At 37.6% G+C, this 19,920-nt stretch overlaps 1 long non-coding RNA gene across 1 annotated transcript; it reads left to right on the top strand.

Annotated features, from left to right (window-relative positions):
- Positions 1 to 15,472: 15,472 nt before the first annotated feature.
- On the top strand, positions 15,473 to 19,102 carry LOC113579872 (uncharacterized). Its single transcript, XR_003410919.3, has 2 exons — positions 15,473 to 16,025; positions 18,710 to 19,102. It is a non-coding gene; the product is annotated as an uncharacterized LOC113579872 (long non-coding RNA).
- Positions 19,103 to 19,920: the final 818 nt, after the last annotated feature.

Here is a 19,920-nt window from a genome sequence, read left to right on the forward strand (position 1 = left end):
AAAAAATCACTTGCACAGTAGTACAGTAGAATAATCACCAACAAGAATCCAAATTGGCTGATGTACTTTCAAATGAATTGTTTTCCAACAATATACTTTTTACATGGTACTCACTTCCCAGATGCTAGATGACATTGGTGCTTACCTGATGCTGACACTCAAACTCATGCTGCCGTATAGAGCGCAAGAAATGTTTTTTATACCTCCCATCTTTTATGCTGGACCCTTCCTGTCCAGAATTACATTTGTACTTGTATATGCAAGGGTGTCAGACAAATAATGGTGGACATGACTACCTGGAGCCCTCCCTGGATGGGGTCTGCTCCAATAGCCTTGGGAAATAAATTGGTTTTGTTTTGTTTTTTTAATGTTCTGTCATTGTAGCGGTAAGTAATACCACACTGTGTCGTCCATCATAAGTTCTGTTTATTTGCATGTTGTTTATTTTCATTTAATTTCATTGTAACCTGGAAGAACTAACTGACTGACATTGTGACATCGTACATCAGCTTTTGTGAAGAGGTGTGTGCCAAAACCAAAATCACACATTCAACAATAACAAGTCATAGTTCACAGTCATGCTAAGACAACTTCATCAGATCAAGGAGGATGCCTACAGAAGTGGGGATATAGCCCTATTCAAGCAGGCCATGAACTCAGTGATGAAAGAGATCAGAGTGGCTAAGCAGAAAAAACAGATTTTCAGCAAACAGCCCTTCATCAGTGTGGTGAGGCCTGCAAGACATTACAAACTAGAAGACCATCCCCCTTACAATATCTAACAGCCCTATGTCAACCTTGGAGTCCTTCATGTTTCTGGTAACTACCATTTCCCAAAACCCAAAAAATGGGAGACCAACATCAAGTCAAACAACATCATCCTCAAAAAGGACCAGTAGAAGATGTTCATACTGATACAACTAAGGAAGTATCATCTACCACAGGAGCCACTGAGTCAGTACTACACTGTTTTGTTCGGAGCAGCCAGTAAACATGAAAGTAACAGACTGCAGCGAAAAGTGAGGATATCAAGAAAGGTCATTGGTGCTCCCTTGCTCTCTCTCCAGGACTTGTACTCCCCAAGAACCAGGAAATAGGCAGGAAAAATCATTATAGATCCCTCACACCCTGGACACGACCTTGCTCAACCCCTCCCCTCCAGCAGGTGCTATAGACCCCTGTACACTAAAACTACCAGACACAGGAGCAGTTTCTTCCCTCATGCCATCACATTCATAAATAGCTGACTAGTTCCATAATCCACTGGTTCCATGATCTGTATATTGCTTGTATAATGTGTATTATATGTTGATTGCCTGTATTGCTTAAAGGTTCACAGCCAGAACCAAATTTCTTGTGTGTGTCCACATACTTGGCCAATAAACCTGATTCTGATTCTGATTTCTCCCCTAACCCCTATCAAAAGCAAAAGTGGTTTGAGCCTCCTCAAGTCAAACTATCCTTTAATTTCTACATTCTTGCCTAGATAGCAGTTGGTAATTCAGGCCAGGTTAAAATCCAAAATCAGGATTTAAGAAATGAAAGGGTTTAGTGAAAAAAAAAATGAAAGGGAGCAGAAAGAGAGAGAAAAAGGTCTGACCCATTTCTTTCATTAAAAGATGAGTCTGAACTGTGGCAAATAGTAAATATGTAGTAAAATAAATAAATATGTAGTAACCTACAATAGCTAACTAGCAATTAGCTACATTTGGGATCATTTCTAAAAGAGAAAGTGAATAAAGAAGCAGAGGAATTAATTAAAGTACTCCTGGAGGCTGGATCAACCCCAAATGGAAGGGACTTATCTCCAAACAGTTTGGCCTTAAACCCAAACAGGATTGTCTTCTCTTAAGGGCCATTCCACTCACCTAGACCTCCCAGTCCATGTTATGGGTTTTCTTGAAGAAAATCATAGAAAACATCTATAAATTCATGAGATTTTGCAAAATCCCATAGCGCTTCTCTAAGAAATACTTTTGTAGTTATGATTTAGTTTTTTAGTTTTTTAGGCCCTCTGAGCAAAATCTCATGACTTTTTCAATTATTTGCATGTGCATTCTAAGACTCACTGACTGCTTATTTTTCACTGGATTGGTTGAAATTCATACAGAACATCAAAGATGAATTAATCAATAAACAAATATTTTACCCAAATGAAGAGTCTTTAATTAAAAAAAAATAGTTTACAATTTCAAGCAACCAATTTTGTGCTACCCCTCCCTTCCTATGTCATCACCCAAACTGGATATAAAGGGGTCTAATGTGTGGTAATTAAAGCACACAGGTGTCTAAGGGAAAGAAACATATCTTTAAGAGGGGAAAAGCAACCTTTTCTTCCCCAAGGACTGATATGCACTTCCTCTGGGTTCTAACAGATTTCTTAGGCTCCAAAGAGTCTTTGTGGTAAGTGCTTATTTGGTCAGACAATTCAAACAAAGGTCTTATATGAGGACATCCTAATATACTGGAGCATGGGGAGGTTCTCTAATGAGTATACACAAATATTATTTTTTGTTTGGCCTGCTAACATGGGGACACCTTCTTGTAGTCCAGCAAGGTCAGGTCTAGAGGCCCGGAATCTAAATATATACTGTATGTGGTGCCAGCACATAAATACAGCCCTCATTTTGCTAACAAGCTGGCCAGAATGCAAACAAGGATTCATAATTTCCCTTTGAGATACTGATGGGAAAGGGATTCATGTCTAGACTTACCTTGCTCTCTGTGCACCTGTGGCCTTATCTCTTCAGTACCTTTCTTTGCAAGGAGCTCTATGTGAGAGTGTTTGTGTTTGTTAGGTTGTCACATCTCAGCTTGTGCTTGAGTCCACTCTGCATGAGGAGAACTATATACATGAATATTCTATATTTCCTGTTTAACCGGATAACATGGTGGATTTTTCGCCTGTTAGTGTGATTTGACTTTAGGCTAGAATCAGGAGAAAATGCTATTGGCTTCTTAGTATTCTTTAAAAATTACCACTCACTGATTCTTCTGGATGTGATGTTTGCTTTCAACTGATTGTGAAGATTACAGAACTTGAGAGCAGAATAGCCATTCTTCACCAAATCAAGTACAATCAAGCAAAAAACCCTATGATATTCATCGCTCTCATTCGCCACCATAGTTTTAAGACAAGCAGAAAGATGACCACAGCCCGTGAGCCCCTGCTCACCCTGATTCTGCCGGGTCACTCCCAGGTAACATCAAGGTGGACTGTGTGCTATGATCTGCCCGTAAGATAATAGCCTTCTACACTAGTAATCAGCTATTGTTAAAAACATCAGCTGTTGCTCCACCTAAGCATTTCCTGGTCCTAAGATAGATGACATTTTCTGGGGAGAATTTTAGCATACAACATATTCTTTGCTGTTTCTAATGTATGCAATTTATAATTAGATACCCAATCTATTCAGCCTATAGTGGATAACTGTTAAACTGTTAACTGTTCATTCCTAATTTGATTATAATAATCATTAATAATATTCATTAATAATTTGATTAAACTCACTTTCACCAGCTATATCCTTATTAAGCTCACAGACACACCTTAAACAACACTAAATAAATATTAGGTCTATTATAAAAAGCATGTCTTATTGGTCAGCTAATACTTGATCATGAGGTTACTTTTATTTTTTTCTTACTGAAACATTGTTATCTGCAAATGGAACACCTTTGACTCAGTGGGAACATGCATTTCACATCTGGAATTCATCTTCTGAACACGTAGCTCTTGTGGTATACCAAAAACCAATATCAATATTTATAGTTATTTTTAGACCACCAAGTTATATGGAGTTCCTTGCTTGATTTTATGAACTATTGACTGTTCTGTTAGCCAATGACGATAAATCTCTCCTAACTAGAGATTTTGAAGTTATACATTGATATTACTCTGGATTGTAAACAGTGGATATTATAAAATATATTGAATCAATGTCTTACTCACAACATGCATCAATGCCAACATAGATTGACGGGCATATTTTGGATTTAGTTATCATAAAGGGTGTATGTAAAAAGACTGTACATACTAATAGATGTACATCTGATAATAGATACAGCAACCAAAACTGATTATCAGTATTCACAATTTACACTCCAATACCTCTCACCATAATCTCCTTCCTTAACCTCTCTGAGGAGTTATTGTCTGTAATACAATCCACAGCCTTGGAGCCATGGAGGAGGCCTGTGACCAAATGTACCATTCAGGAAGACTCTTGCCTCGCTGTCTTGTGAGAGAGGACATAGCCTGTGTTGTGGATGAAGTGCTAAATCCATCTAAAGAGATGATTGTTTTGGGGGGTTTTTTCCAAAAAAATATGCTTTCTTTTTTTGTCTCCATAAATTCAAACACACTGTGTTTATGTACTGTATTCTATTTAGAATATGTTTTGTTCTGAAATTCAGTGCAAAATGTAACTTTTGGAAATGCATGGATGTATTGACTGGTGTTGCAGTATGGAGATGAATAAACATTTGTCAGTGTGCAATACTGGACTTTTGTGTTGTATTTGATTATTTATGTAATTTACTCTAACAGTATCTCTGAATAAAATCAAACCTAGAATATGTAATTAAAAAACAGAAATGAAGTGATTCATTTTGCATAAGATCCGAGGTGCCCTGCTACTTTTGTGTGTGGCTTTGTGAATTATGTGTAATGTTTTTGATAAAATGAGCCCTGTTTTCAAAATTTTTAAGCATTTGTAAAAAACTGTAAACACCTAAACTAATTTACTGTCTGCAGGGAGGTGTACCCCATACTGGTAGACCTAGCTATGCCCTCCCTGCCACGTCAGTAGCAGACACCACAAAATTAATTACAGGAGATAAACAAAAAAGAGAATAATTAAAGGTTTGTTTTTTTTCTGATTGGTTATACACATTTCTCAGAATATTACACAAGCTCTTAACCAAACTAATCTCAGAACCTAACATAACAACCTAACAACAAATAAAAAACTCCCTTTTGACTGAAATACTCTACACAGAATCAAATAATTCACACAAAATACCTCACACATACAGCAGGCATGTACAAACACAAACCACACTTTTATACTGTGTGCTCCAAAATGTTAAACACACTTTATCAAAATACAAAGACGTTAAAGATAAATAAATTACTTAGTCATTGGTTTTCAAGTTCAAGTTTGGTTTATTTGTCACATACATAGTCATACACAGTATAACTCGCAGTGAAATAGTTGAGAGAGCTGAGGAAAAAGAAAAACAGGGGTGCATAGAGAAATATATATCTATATATATACAGAAATATATTAACAATGTATGTACAATATATGTATATTATGTTTATATACACAATGTACAATGTATATATGGATATGTATATATGTACGTACACAATGTACAGTTCCATCTTGTAATTGAACATATTTACAGTTATATGTTACATGTTTACATATGTTCATTCATGTAACAAAACAAACTTTTGAGATGCTGTATTACATAACAGAGGGAAATGCAATATTGTGAATGTGTGGTGAATCATTCTTTAATGGCACGTGCATGATGGAAACTTACATTTTCCGATATAACAACACAGGAGGCTTTGGGTGTACTACTGTGCTGTCACTCTGGAGGTGGGAAGAAAATGTCATACAGACTTTGGAGGGATTCTAGAAGGAGTGCTGTGTTTTATAGGGCAATGGTTGCGGGGCGATGAACCACCCCTTGTATACTAATTGCAACACAGATGGTTATATTTCCCCCTCTTTGCCCACGGACTTCCACTATTTCCATTTTCTCAGTGAAGTTTCTTCCTCTGCATTGATAGAAATATTCCACTGGGTGAGGACCTGCAGGAAGCTCTCCATTCTCTGAATGAAGAAAATACAATGTTTACGGTAAATCAGTAGCCACACAACTGATATTGTACTTACGGTAGTTTTTACAGTATACAACAGATACATACTTATGCCAACACATATTGCATCTCTTTTATATGTTCAGAGTTCCTCTCAAATGGAACTCAGTATATTTGCTACATGCATACTCTGACTTTTAAGCATGAGATCAATAGTGGATATGGCAACATTCCTTATGTGGGATACACCACATTGTACTCTATGATGTGTCTTTGGATATCCCGGAGTGTGCTACTGTTATTTGTCAAAACACTTGGTCTGGGTTAAACAATTGTGATCTCCCACCACCTCCCACTTCCCTATTCTGTAGGAAGAAATACTGTAAGTAAATACTATAAGCTGGGGCTTTTATCAGAAACACAGTGTGTAAGAAAGACAGTGTATGAATTTACAAAGCTTACCTGTTCTCAAGACAAAAGGTCCTTATGACTCCAGCCCAGCTTTTTCTCACTCTCATTCCATGGTTTATGACACTGTCCACCAAAAATGTTCAAATGTCATTAGAAAGATTTCTTGGTCGTCCCCATTCCTCTATGTCTTCCTTTGTCTCTTCCTCTCTGCAGTCTTTATACTTAATTTTTGTTTGGTTTTTGCCAAGTTTTTTTCTGAATTAGTGTGTGAGTTTACAGGGGGTTTTTTTCTCTAATTGGTAATACAGGTTTCTGTTACGCTGCTGGCCCGAGTGCCGCAGGGCGCGGGCAGGACGCACAGACTTCCTCGATGGTGCAAGACGTTTAATAACATTAAACACATACAACAAAACCGGCACTCACATAACACTTAGGTTGAACTTGATAACACGTTTAACATTTAACGACTAACATATACACATGAAACGGTGATGACACAAACAGACGTTACAGCTACAGCGATGATTACATGTATCAACAGTTATACAAGGTAGCGATAATGGCCAACGCGGGCGTACACACTGACGGGGTTTAAATAGACAAACTAACACGCAGCATTAAACCCTGGGCACGTGTGTACACGTGTGGGGGCGTGGTTACAGAACAGTACGCCTGTGAATTCCCCTGCACGCGGCGGGCCGTACCACGTGACTTGTGGGGTGCGGAGCAGTCTGTGACAATTTCTCCAAACACATATTTCCTAAAACTAAAAACTCAAAGCTCTTAACCATAAAAACTTTTCTCAATACCTTACACCAGCAGAGAAAAACTCAATTTTGATTGAAAAACTCACACACACTCCACACACACAGCAGGTATGTCCACCCACAAACCAAAAAGCTATACAGTGTGCTGCAAAGCACAAAACACTTTATCAAAATACAAAGACCTCAAAACATCATCCACTGAATAAGCCATTTACAGTACTTACAGTCATGTAACTGTTCACAAATCTACCCATAAATTGTGACAAGTCACCAAAAAAAACCCCAAATTGCTGTATTACAGTATATTAAAAAATTGAGGGAAATGCAGTATTGCAACAGTACTGCATGTTTACAGTGATGCTCATTCCATGGTTTACAGTATGACACTATCCACAAAAACTGTTCAAATGTCTTTGGCTGTCTTCCCCAACCTCCTCATGTTCCTCTGCCTCTTCCTCTCGGTGGTCTTTCAATTTGTGATGCCACTGATTAGGACAATGAGAGAGGTGTGTTCCCAATGAGAATTGAACAGTGTTCTGAGAGGTGTGTGCAGAGATTGGCAAAATGAGTGCAGCAGAACTGCAAACTGTGTTGAATCAATAAGAATGTGTTTATAATGGTGAAGTAATATTTTATGATTATTGGATTGTAGCATAAGAATTCCTTCATGTATTCATTTAGTTACAGTGTGTATCAAAATGAGAAAAACAAGGAGTTCTCTGTCTTTATCAGTCACAAATTTGATTATGTTTTTTTGCTTTGTTCCTGATATTAACAGAACCTCCAGGATTGCATATTATAACTCGAGGGACAGTGTAAAAGTTCACCTATTCTGCAACAATAAGTTGCAGAAAAACTCATCCATGCATTTGTTGCAAGTCGATTACATTACTGTAGTGCTCTATTTTATGGACTAATTATCCATTACATTTAGTATAAAACGCAGCTGCTTGGTACACACTTAAGAGAAATAATATTATTCTTATTCTGAAGGAGCTATACTGGTTAAGTGTGACATGAAGAATATATTTTAAAATCTTATTCATTTTCAAATCTCTTAATGGCATTGCATGACTGCCTGCAGACTGCCTGCTAGATTACATCCATAATCATTTTGTAAGATCAACAAATGCTGGCTTCCTTAATGATCCTTTTTATAAGAAGAAGCTTTGTGAAACTGCTAAATAGATGTAAAAAGAAGCTTAAAACTTAAAATTTATATACCCAGGTTTTTAATAAGTTATCCTGAATTTCTGCTTGGTTGCTTGGTTTTGTTTCTAAACAATCCTGCTGTTTTATTTTTATGTTGCATTATATTATTATTTCATGTTTGATTATTTATCTCAAGTCTTTTTAATGTTTTTTTTCTGCCTATTATGAAGCACCTTATGCTTCTTTATATATTTTATATATTTTTATATATTAAATGTGCAATATAAAGTTGTCATTGTTATAATGATGATGATGATGATTATTATTATTATTATCTCTTCAGCTCAATAATTTGTACTGAGGTGTGTGTGTGTGTGTGTGTGTGTGTGTGTGTGTGTGTCTGTGTGACTCAGGTCACATCTACAGCAGTAGATATAGTATGCAGTAGTATGTAGATGTAGTATGTAGCAGTAGTAGTGCATGCAGATGTTGTGCATGTGCATGTTGCAGTTGCCAGCTGGATAACCCCCTGGCCATCCTAAAGGCGCCGTTTGCCCCTTCCATTCAGTCGAGGGGTATATTTGTGTATTAGTCTTGGTGGACTATGTAATGTCATATGTGGAAGCAGTGACTTGCCACAGCAGGCAAGCACACAATTTTGCAAATCCACTTCTGAGAAATTTTTCATGTATTGATTTTTTTTCATGTATTGATATATTTATTGAATATACAGTATTAACAGATTTATAAAGTAATTAAATTTATGGATCCATTTTCTGCATAACATGAAAATAATAATACTGACTTTGGAGAAATGCTGATAAGAATTGCACGATTGAAGTATAAAGGAACCTTTGCTCACGTGATATTCATTATATGTGCTTCCTTGATAATGATTAGGAATTTCTCTTCCAAACCCTTCCACATTATCTTGCAAAAGAGATTCTGGCTGATCAAGGCAAAGCATTTATACATTTATGTAGCCCACCCTCTGTGAAATTTACAAATTATTAGGGATTAAATAAATCAGTGTATCATCCCCAAACCAATGACTTGATCAAACTCTTTAATCAGTCCCTCTAAAATATGATGGAAAGGTTTGTGCAAAAAGAGGTGATAAGTGTCTGGATGCACTACTGTTTACCATGTGATAGATCCAGCAAGCCTTTATGGGATTCGCCCCATTTGAGATTATTGTTTGGGTGGAATCCTTGGAGCTATCTGTCAACTGCAAGAAATGGGAGGAGGGATCTTCAAGTAGTAAAATTGAATTTCAGTACATTCTTGACCTGAGAGAAAAAACTCTATTTACTAGGGAACCTAACTCAGGAGAACATGCTTCAGGCTCAAGAACACCAGGCACTCAGCAACGGAGGCACACAGGAATATAAGTTTAGACCAGGAGATAAAGTATTTATATTTCTCCCCATGCTGAGTTCTAAAACACTCATCAGTTGGCAAAAGCTATTCAAGGTCACATGGTGAGTGGAGCATGGCAACTACGATGTAATACACAGATAGGGGCAATGCACTCTAAATCTACCACTTCAGCTTCTTGAAACCCTTGAGAGAGAGGCGGTTCTTGTTACACTGGTGATGGTGTCTCCTGAGAAAAATTCGTTGTGTCCGGAGGATCCCAAAACCCTCAGTCCCGCTCTGGTCCCCTATGGTGACCATCTCTCCCTGTCCCAGAAAACACAGGTTACCAAGTTGCAAGCAGAGTCTTCAATGCTTGCCAGCAGACATCAATATTTTATATTAGAGAGGCATTTTAAATATATTTTAAAGCAAAACACTGCATCAAAAGAAATACTACACAAATGTTGCAGAGGTACTTTTTGTAACAGTCCGAGTGGCGCAGGCCAAGGAGCAGGACGTACAGACTCCCTCAACGGAGACAGACATTTATTAACATACGAAAAAGACAATGTCACTCACATATAAGGTAAACAGTGAACATAAATACAATGTGAATCATGAACAAAGGCAACATGAACAATGACCGACACACCAACAGGGGTTTAAATACATACAGACATAACGACAACTGAAAAGGTCAGTTGATATATATATATATATATATATATATATATATATATATATATATATATATATATATATATATATATATATATATATATATATAATGTGTTTGTGTGTCTGTATATATATACTACCAAGACCAAGTGAAGTACCTGAAAGGCTACTGGAAGATGTGAATGCAGCCCTACAGACAATTCCTACTGTGACCATTAGTGAAACCAACAAGCTGACATGTGCCACAGCAAAAGTGATGCTTGAGATGCTTGGCTATGAGATGAACACCATCAAGGAGCAGTGTCCTCCACTGAGAAGGAGGTTGGAGATCAAAGTAGAAAATGACCGTGCTAAGATCCTGTGGGACAGATACAGACAGACAAGAATGGCTCCAACAGATCCCAGGAACAACATCTGAGATCTCAGGTCCAGAAGAGTGATAAGATACTACACAGGACTATCAAGCTCCCAGTCCTCCGGTAAAGGACCCAAGCTTGAAGGAAAAAGGCTGAGGGGGGAATTTATATATATATATATATATATATATATATATATATATATATATATATATATATATATATATATATATATATAAAATGTGTGTGTGTGTGTGTGTGTGTGTGTGTGTGTGTGTCTTTTTTAGTGTTTTGTGAGGTGCAAGGACAATTGGAGAGGTTTTAGAAATGGATCCTGCCCTTCAAATGAGAATGGTAATGAAATTGAAATGAAATGAGCTTTTTCTTACTTTTTTATTTATTTCTCCCCTTTATTTTAGTACTTTTATTTTGACACCTAATCTACATTAATCCAAGTAACCCTTGTCTAATTTACTGGGTTGACTGAGTTGATAGAATCCATCTGATGGATTGGCTGGCTCAGGTGGAAGGGGTGTGTGTAGATTGAATTGAGTGGTGGATCAAACTGGCTTTCTTTGTTTCTTGATGTGCTGATTTTGAATTCCTAATTGCTACTACATGTTTTATTGTCATTGTTGGTGATATTTTTCCCAAATAGGAGCTAAAGTGATCGTAAGATGAAGCCTTGTGAAGCTTTTGCAGATTTTTCTTTATTATAATGATTTAGAGGATTCAAAGCTTTGAGGTTTTGAGAATTTGGCACACAGTGGCATCTAGTGGTGTGCAAAAAAAAAGGTAACTGATTTAAATAAGCGTGGTAGATACACAACATCCAAGATATGTAACTTGGATGTTGCTCCTGGGATCACCCCTAGTGCTCTGACTGTGACTGGAACCACTGCTGCTTTCACCTTCCACCTTCTCTAAGTCCTTAGTATTTCTTTTGTGTTCCTTACTCCTGATGTTGATATATATCAGTTGTATAATAGTTCAGACTTGATTGTGTAATGTGTTAATGTTGCTGACAAGGGGCAAGATGTCAGCATTAGAGGGTTCACTGCACCTCTGGACTTTGTCTGCTGCTGTGGCTGCACATAGCTGTCAGCAGGGCCTAAAGATTATATTCTTGTGGTTGAGCTGAAGTCCCTGGTGTTGCGGCTGGATCATGTGCTGCATGTACATTTATCAGACAAACTGGCACACTCTCTAGTGATTCTTTCCACTGCTGTGTGTGCACAAGTAGTCCTGCAGAAACCCACTTATTTAAATCCTGGATCCAAGAGTATTGCAGATAGGGGGCCAGTTCTCTCAAGCACAGAAAATTTGTCAGCCATATTCGTCTGTAAATTATGGGCCACTGTAGTACCAATCCTATCACTCATCCCGGCACACCTTACAGAAATGTAATGCTTAAGCATTTTTATTTTAAGTTATGACTTTAGACCTAGAGATCTATTTTTATCTTGAGAGCTCTACATTGTCATAGTGGAATGGACTGAATTTCAAAACACCAATGAATTGTATCATGCACAAAGTCTGTGCTTAGAGCGGTGCGAGCAGCTCCCAGGGGCTCCCTCAGCTCATACAGCCTCTGCAGCATGGCAAAATTGCTGATGCACCTCATATCTACCTCTTAAAATGTAATCTCTGAACTGCCCATGTGCGCCTGGTTATCACACATATTCTGTTTGGCTGTGGTGCTTAACTTAAAATGTACCAGTATTTTTCATGCACATGTGCAAGTGATCTTCAGTTCTGGGGTTTGCCCTAGTAACCATCTGGCAATCAAATTTAGGACAGATATGAGGCAGGTGACATGTTGCAGATGTAATAGGTTCACACAGGCTGCGCCATCCACGAGCATGTTTCTCGCCTTACTCCCGATTCCTCACTATGACATTGAGTTGTTCTTTGTCTTCAGCAAGGTTTCCTCCCAGGGGTAGTGTATGTAGGGCCTAGTAACTGAACAAATTTCCTCAAACCTACTTCGTCTACAATAGAAAATGGTTGTGTATATATGTACAAATGTGACTTTTATGCAGAGTGCTACTTGTTTTTCCAATTTGGCACCAGTATTTTACAGAGTTTATTTTCACCCTTTTAGGGAGTGGTCTTTCTGAAGACAGGGAGGTGACTTTGCTTTTATCACATGGTGGTGCTGACAATCTTCCAGTTAAATCTCAGCCAGATAAATCATGTCTACTATTTATACTGTTGCTGTGATTTTTGTCAAGTGGCAATAATGTCTCAGGAAACGTACTTTAGTTTAATGTCTCAGAAAAAGAAGTGGTCACCAAGAAGTTCCATGGTAGCTAACCATGAGCAATACAGGTAACACTCTGTGTGTGTATAAATGTTCTCAATATTCTGCCTTTAATTTCTTATGGGGAAAAACATAAGGGGGCGGGGGGGATGGGGGCAGAAACCAGATGTCCAACCAAAAAGGTATATACAAGCCTCCTGTAAGTATGACAAAGTACTTTTTATACATTATTGTAGTTTTCATATATCTCCCTCCAAAGCGGAAGCCAGGCAAAAATTTATTATTTCTATCTAGAGAGAAAAATTCACAGTTAGTCTCCCTATTGTGTTTGAGGCTATTTAAACGAGGGAGATTTTTTGGGTTGTCAGCAAATGGTCTACATTCAACGCTCCACCCCCATATAAATCAACACCACAGAGTAATCAAATAAATACAAGGCACTGAAAGTAAAATTACTTTGAATACTTCTTAAATTCATAACTCATATTAACATACTTCAAAAGACATACAGAATGTACAAAAGTGTTAAAAAGTCAATATCTAAAATCTACATCACAAAAAATTGAGACATAAAAAAGTGAGTCCAATGGAGCGTGAAACTGAAACTGAGAGGTGTGTGTGTGTGTTAATATAAGCTGAATAGTTAATCAGCAGCACAATTACATACTTCTTGTGACTCCTAAAAGAGGAGTATAATAAGAGCAAACACTCATAGAATAATAATTAATCTGGACTACTGTTTCAATAACAAATAAGAAAAAATTTGCACTCTGTTCCTCCATGGCTTGTCTGTGTTTAGTGTACTTATCTAGCATGTTTTCTCCACTGTGCTCTAAGCTAAAGTCAGCCCAACATATCTTAAAAAATGCTTGTGGTTTGTTGATGTGGGTAGCACTTAAAAAGAGACAGGTCTTGAACCTAGTGGACTAAAATTTAGAAGTGCAATTCTTCTTCTTGGGAGACTCCTGAGAAATTTTGGAGTGTTGGCAGGCATGGTTCTGAGACATGAAGGCAGCTGTTAAAGAAGGGAGGAGTTCTGCTGCTGTTTGAGTTGTACAATTTCTCAGTTTCACTTTGAAGACTTAGGGATTTGGGAGAGAGGAAAGCAATGGGCAGGGGATGAAACAATCTACAATCCCCGAGAACCACAACAACCTTTGAGCTCTGGATCCTGCAGGTGTCCACTTGGCTCTCAATGAAAATATGTCTTTCAGAGATGAGATTCTCTATCTGAGGAAACAAACCAAGAAGCTAACTATGAAACAGTGGTTTGAGATCCACCACTTTGCTGGCTCATACAGGGCCATTCGGTTTTTTACAAGGTAAGGTGTACAGCAGACTCAGATTAAAGGTAAATGCACTAAAATTAGTTAAGTTTACAGGCATGTTCACCTGTCCCAATTAAAAAGTTAATGTCTAATTAACTGTAATTGTATTTCTTTACACTTGCATCCTACTACGTCCTCATGTGTGCATAGGCCTTAATAGAGCCCTTGCAGCCATCTATGGTCAGTGTGACAAGGACAGCGCAGCACTTTCACAGTCCACTGCAGTAAGAACTTTTTAGAGTAACAACAATAAGAATAACAATAATTTCCATGGACCATACAATACAGCATGACAATGATCAGGGCTAATGGAATTTGTTTTAAAGTTTAAAAATCATGTAACGTTTAGATTTTAATAGACTCAATCTGTGCCGCCCATAGAAGTTTCTGAACTATCTTGCACTGGGTTCACAACAGCGTGAGCTTGATAACCAGTATGGAGTCCACCAATCCACAGTCACTTGGATAATTTCAATGTTGAGCATCTGTACACTGTCCTAGGGTCAGTCAGGATCTGCATACCAGGGGAGAAAATAAGAGAACATTTGCCAGCAGAGTTCAAGAACTATTGCTGACACTACAGTGATCCTGGACTGTGCAGAGCAGAGGTGCCAATGCCCATTATCACCTCTTCTCTAAAGTGAAATGTTCTCTGCATACAAGTCCCACTGTACTCTGTCAGTGGCAAACAGATCATGCAAGAGTCTGAAATTCTCTCCCTTTTGTGACCTCACTGTGTAAGATGTATATGCTGGCATTTCTCTGTCATTTCTAACTTGACAACTTGACTGTGATAATTTCAGAAACCTTGAAGCTACTCTTCATACAGGAGTATGGCCTTCATGTCAAGCAAGGTAAATGTCACCCTTTCACTCTTCTTTCATTGTGCCTTTGCGTACCTTGGTCATATAATTGAGAGCACTGGTCTCCATAAAGCACTATCTACATTCAAAATGATTATAGACACATCACCAGACACACATCCTGAGACACTTGAAGTCGTTCTTAGGATTGCAAATGTACTATTCAAAGTGTAGCAAAAGCAGATCATTTTATGAATTATTGAAAAGGGGCATCACCCTAAAATATATGGAAAATATGTCAACTAACAATGGTGAAATACCGAAAGCTTATTAAAGTTATCAGTCTCATTCCTAAATGAGATATCTTGTGCAGTTCACGAATACCATTGCTTCAAATACATTTGCCACGACAACCAACTTGTTGAATAAATAGGAAGTTTATTGATCAATGAATAAACGAATTATTGACGTTGTGAAACGGGTGCTACAGACTACTATGACGGATTTGGCCCAGGCGTACTCAATACCTAACGAGTGACAACGGAATAAAAAAAGAAAGGGGGCTGATGAGATAAAGAGGATGAATCACATAAAAATAAACCACCAACAAAGACAAGAACTGCGATCAGAGGGAAGAACTTTCGTACAAGCCAGAGAGCCGTTTAGCTAGGGTGCTAACTTCGCTAAGACTAGCCTATCCCAGAAAGTTAACGGAGCTGGCGGTGAGCGTCACTACCGGAAGGTTGCCTAAAAAGGGAGGAGATTCCTATTCCTATTATTGTACCAACTATCGAGTGGCGGAAGTATTAAATTAACCTGAACAGGATTATCTCTAGGCTCTTACGAATATAGTTCTTAAGTCAGTTTCCAGGGACAATCGTCAATTTGGCCGGTCCGTCCGCGCAAGAGGGATCACTGAAGTTTTAGGTGTGGCCGTTGTATGCTGGAAATACACCTGATCCAAAATATTCCAGTGCGCTGACAACGACCCCGTACCAAAGGTTGTCCCGAATCGGCGAGCCTGAGCTTCACTGAGTGTAGAGCTGAGATGGACGGTCCCTTGACTTCGCAGGTATCAATGCGAGAGCGTATCCTAGACGTGGTTTGTAGAAATCTAAGGTTGTACAATTAGTACTAATTACTGTTGGCCGAAACAAAAAATCGACTATCTTGACGGAATAGGGGAAAACAAATTAAGTGGTTTAAGAAAGACTATCACACTAGATATAAGACGAACATAAAATAAGACACTATGCTAAGTCTTTAATTCTTGTCGCGAGAAGTTCTAACTTCTTTTGTGGATTCAACCTTCCAAACGTTTAACCACCTAAAAACTCCTTATTACACTTTGATCCTGGGCGTTGATGATTATAACCCTTACTCGGGGAGGGGGATAGATCATTCTCAGCTTCGCTCATGCATATTTATACTTCTTTGTCCGACTTTGGCGTGTAAAAATAAAAATAAAAAACAGTTTTAACGAAAAAGGAAGAGAAAATAAAACAAATAGGTAGTGATCTTTGGTTATGAGACATATGTCTTTTAAACTATAATAGGTGGGGTCAGTTACCTTAATTCACCTGAGCCATTTTGTCCACATATATGGATATAGAGTGCAGATGTTCTGATAAGAAATATAAAGCACACAATTATATGTAAGAAAGCAGTTACATTTTCCAAGAGACACAACTTAAAAACAGATTGGGTTACTGGGAGAGAGAGAGAGAGAGAGAGAGAGAGAGAGAGAGAGCATGATTACTCTGCATGTATGTTGCATTACTAGTATTAATAATTCAAATAATCTTCCTGTCTGTTATACTTGAGATTAAGAGGTAGTCACTAAGTAATACATGTACAATGGTTAATATGCAAACGATGGAATAGTTGAAATAACCAAACATAAGAAAAGTTAATATAAATAGAAAGTTCACTGATGATAACTTAGTTAGACTTCATCACAAATTGAGCGTGTTGAGCCTGATATGTATATAACAATGCATTTTTGGGCATACATGGTTAACGAATCCAGAAAGTCTGTTATAGGCACTGCGGGGTTCTATGCATCCATTGTCCATACAGTCTGTCAGAAATACAAAACCTTGTTAAAAAGAAAAAAAAAAAAAAAAAAAAACAATTGATAAGATTATATACATGATTATACATGATCATGGTCTCACTGCAATGCTCGCAAAAAGGCCTTTCACAAAGGAAACCTCAAATTCCAGCATTCCTTCAAACATATGGTCTTTATAAGTTTTTCTTGATCAAAGTATTCCAGGTTGTGAAGTCATCCCTAAATTCCACATGAGATGCTTTATGACTTTGTTACCCCCCCACAGTCCAGGTCTGAGGTCCTACAGTTTAGGCCATGTGTCCTGGCGGGGTAATAAACCTTCCTCACAGAGTGGTTTGGAGACCGATAAGGTAGTACCCTTTTAGTTGAGCCAAAGTTGTTCTGCTATTCGTAAAACAAGGCCTTTCAGAGTGGGTGTTATGAGTTGTCCCAGGGGTGATGGTCCAATTGCTCCACAGGGCAGCAACTGGCATTCCAGAGCATCTTGATAAGGAGACTTTCTGTGAGGGGTGTTGGGGTACCTTAGGTTTAACTGCAGGAGCAGGCTGCAGCTTCCTCTACAAAAGTTTGCTCACAACTTGGCTAAAACACTGCAACCACTAAAAGAACAGCTAGTTTAGTCAATAATGTACACTGGAAATGAACGGACAGGTGTGAGAAGGCTTTTAATGAGGCAGAAACAGCCCTAACACAGTCAAAGGTACTCACACACTTTACCCCTTCCATGTCAATACAGTTGGCATGCAATGCATCACCCTATGAGGTTGCTATCACTTTTGCTTCTCAGACCTTGAGCAAGGCTGATAGCAACTATGCACAGATCGGGGGTGAAGTAGTGCTGTACAATATGGACTAAAATGTAATACCTTGGTATTTTTGCTAAATAGCTTGATAACTACATGAATTAGACTATGGTTTTACACTTGATGTTTGAAGTGGTACTTAAATATAATATTTGGAATACAGTTGGAATGCAGTTAAGCACAATGAGAGAACATGCAGTATGTTAGTTTATAATAAGTATGCCAAATTAAAAAAAAAAAAGTCAAAATAAACAAGGTTGAGATCTTTCCATGCTTTTCTCAGTGCAACCCTCTTTCTTCAGCTAAAGATAAAAATAATGATAAAATGGCCACAAGTAATGCCGTTATATTTTTTTGTATCCTGAGTAATGTATTGCATGTATTCTGTAACCACCCAACGGAGTAGGGCATGAAATACCACCTATTGACTAAAGCCCTTTAGAATTTAGTCCAAAATGCTTTAAAATGGAATTAAAATTGAATGTTCTACAGGCTACTAACTGGTCAACATAAAACCTCCATGATTTCCAGGGTTTTGTGATGCATTAGCAGCATTTTATTTTTATTTTTTTTACTTTTTCAAGTTTGATTTGAATTTAAACTTTCTTGGTATAGCATACTCTTCCTCAACTATAGTTGAATCAAGAACAATAAGTATGTGAGAGAACTTGAGTATTGTGTTTACTGAAAATTTGATTTAGCACAGTATCAACTGAACAACAGAGTTCTGTCTTATCTTTATCCTTGTGTCCAGTCATACCTTCAACCATATACTGACTCTGTTCTTATTGGTCGTGTGTCGCTGTTTAACAGGAGCTACAAGAACATTGCTATTGATGACATTATGCCACAGATAAGTGAAATCAGTTTCCCTTGCAGTTTATGGACACAGTCAACTGTCCTGTGTTGAGGACACCATCCCCATGTCCGTAGGCTGATATCCCTACACCCTGCTTCAAGAGGGCACATCTTCACATAGTTGCTAGTTTGTAATGTTTTGAGCTACCAAAATCTAATATGTAGTTAAATTGTTATGAAAATAACTGTTGTGAGATTTAATTCTTAAACCCAGCACAAGATGTCTTGACCTGCTGAAATTGAATGTGTTATGTTATGCTTCATCTCAGTGACACTGGTTGTCCTTGTTTATAATAATATCATGTGCTCATTATATAGAGCAGTTGGTTTGAACCATAGACTAAATACAGTTTATGGTATGAATGTTGACTTGTAATGTACTATTCTGATTAAAGACCAGTGTGTTGAAACATTTATTTATGGTCATCTTGTCATGTAGTGTAATTCCTGTAAGAGAAGAACTTAGTAATGAGGAATCTATAAGCAGGTTAGTATTTTTTCAAATGTTTTATCAAAAATGAAAATATAAATGGATTCACCCATTACCTTTCATAAGACACTATATAGTATTTATACATTCAGGCTGTGAGCTCTGCATAGACCCATGTTTTTACAGACAATACACAAGCATACATCCATACTGACAGCACTGTCATGTTTAACATCTACGCGGCTTTTTCAGTATAGCAGTTCTGGGCGAGGTCAAAGAGCAGTTTTTTTTTTTTGTTTCATTTTGATACAATTAAATCTTATTTGCCTGAAAGGTGTAATTATGTTGGGATATTTGAAGAACCTTGAGTTACTAGTTTTAGTTTTAATTTGAGGTTATAGCTTGCTAATGAGTAGCTTGTAGAATAGCCATTGAATCAGGTCTATCTAGTGAGTCATATTTGGTTATGGCCAATTTAGTAAGTAAAGGATTTGACTTCTGTAAGAATATTTAGAAAATCAGTGTGATTTTTTTTTTTTGCAGATTCTGCTGACTAGTGGCCTTGGCCTCTTTAGACATCTCAGAACATTATTCCAAGCTAGAACCCTGATGACCAAAATCTAACCTTAACAATGCAAACAAACTTTTAAATCTGCAAGTGCATATTGCAATTTTAAATATTAGCACGACTCCTTTCATAAAAGACAGTGTTGGTAATGTGCATGCAAGTGTAGAAATAATTTGTGTATCAATGCATTTTTCTGTAGCTGTGGTTACAATGTAAAACTTACCATGTTTAGAA

This window comes from Electrophorus electricus, chromosome 10, assembly GCF_041902795.1.
Source record: "Electrophorus electricus isolate QZ-2024a chromosome 10, ASM4190279v1, whole genome shotgun sequence".
In the NCBI taxonomy this organism is placed as follows: Eukaryota; Metazoa; Chordata; class Actinopteri; order Gymnotiformes; family Gymnotidae; genus Electrophorus; species Electrophorus electricus.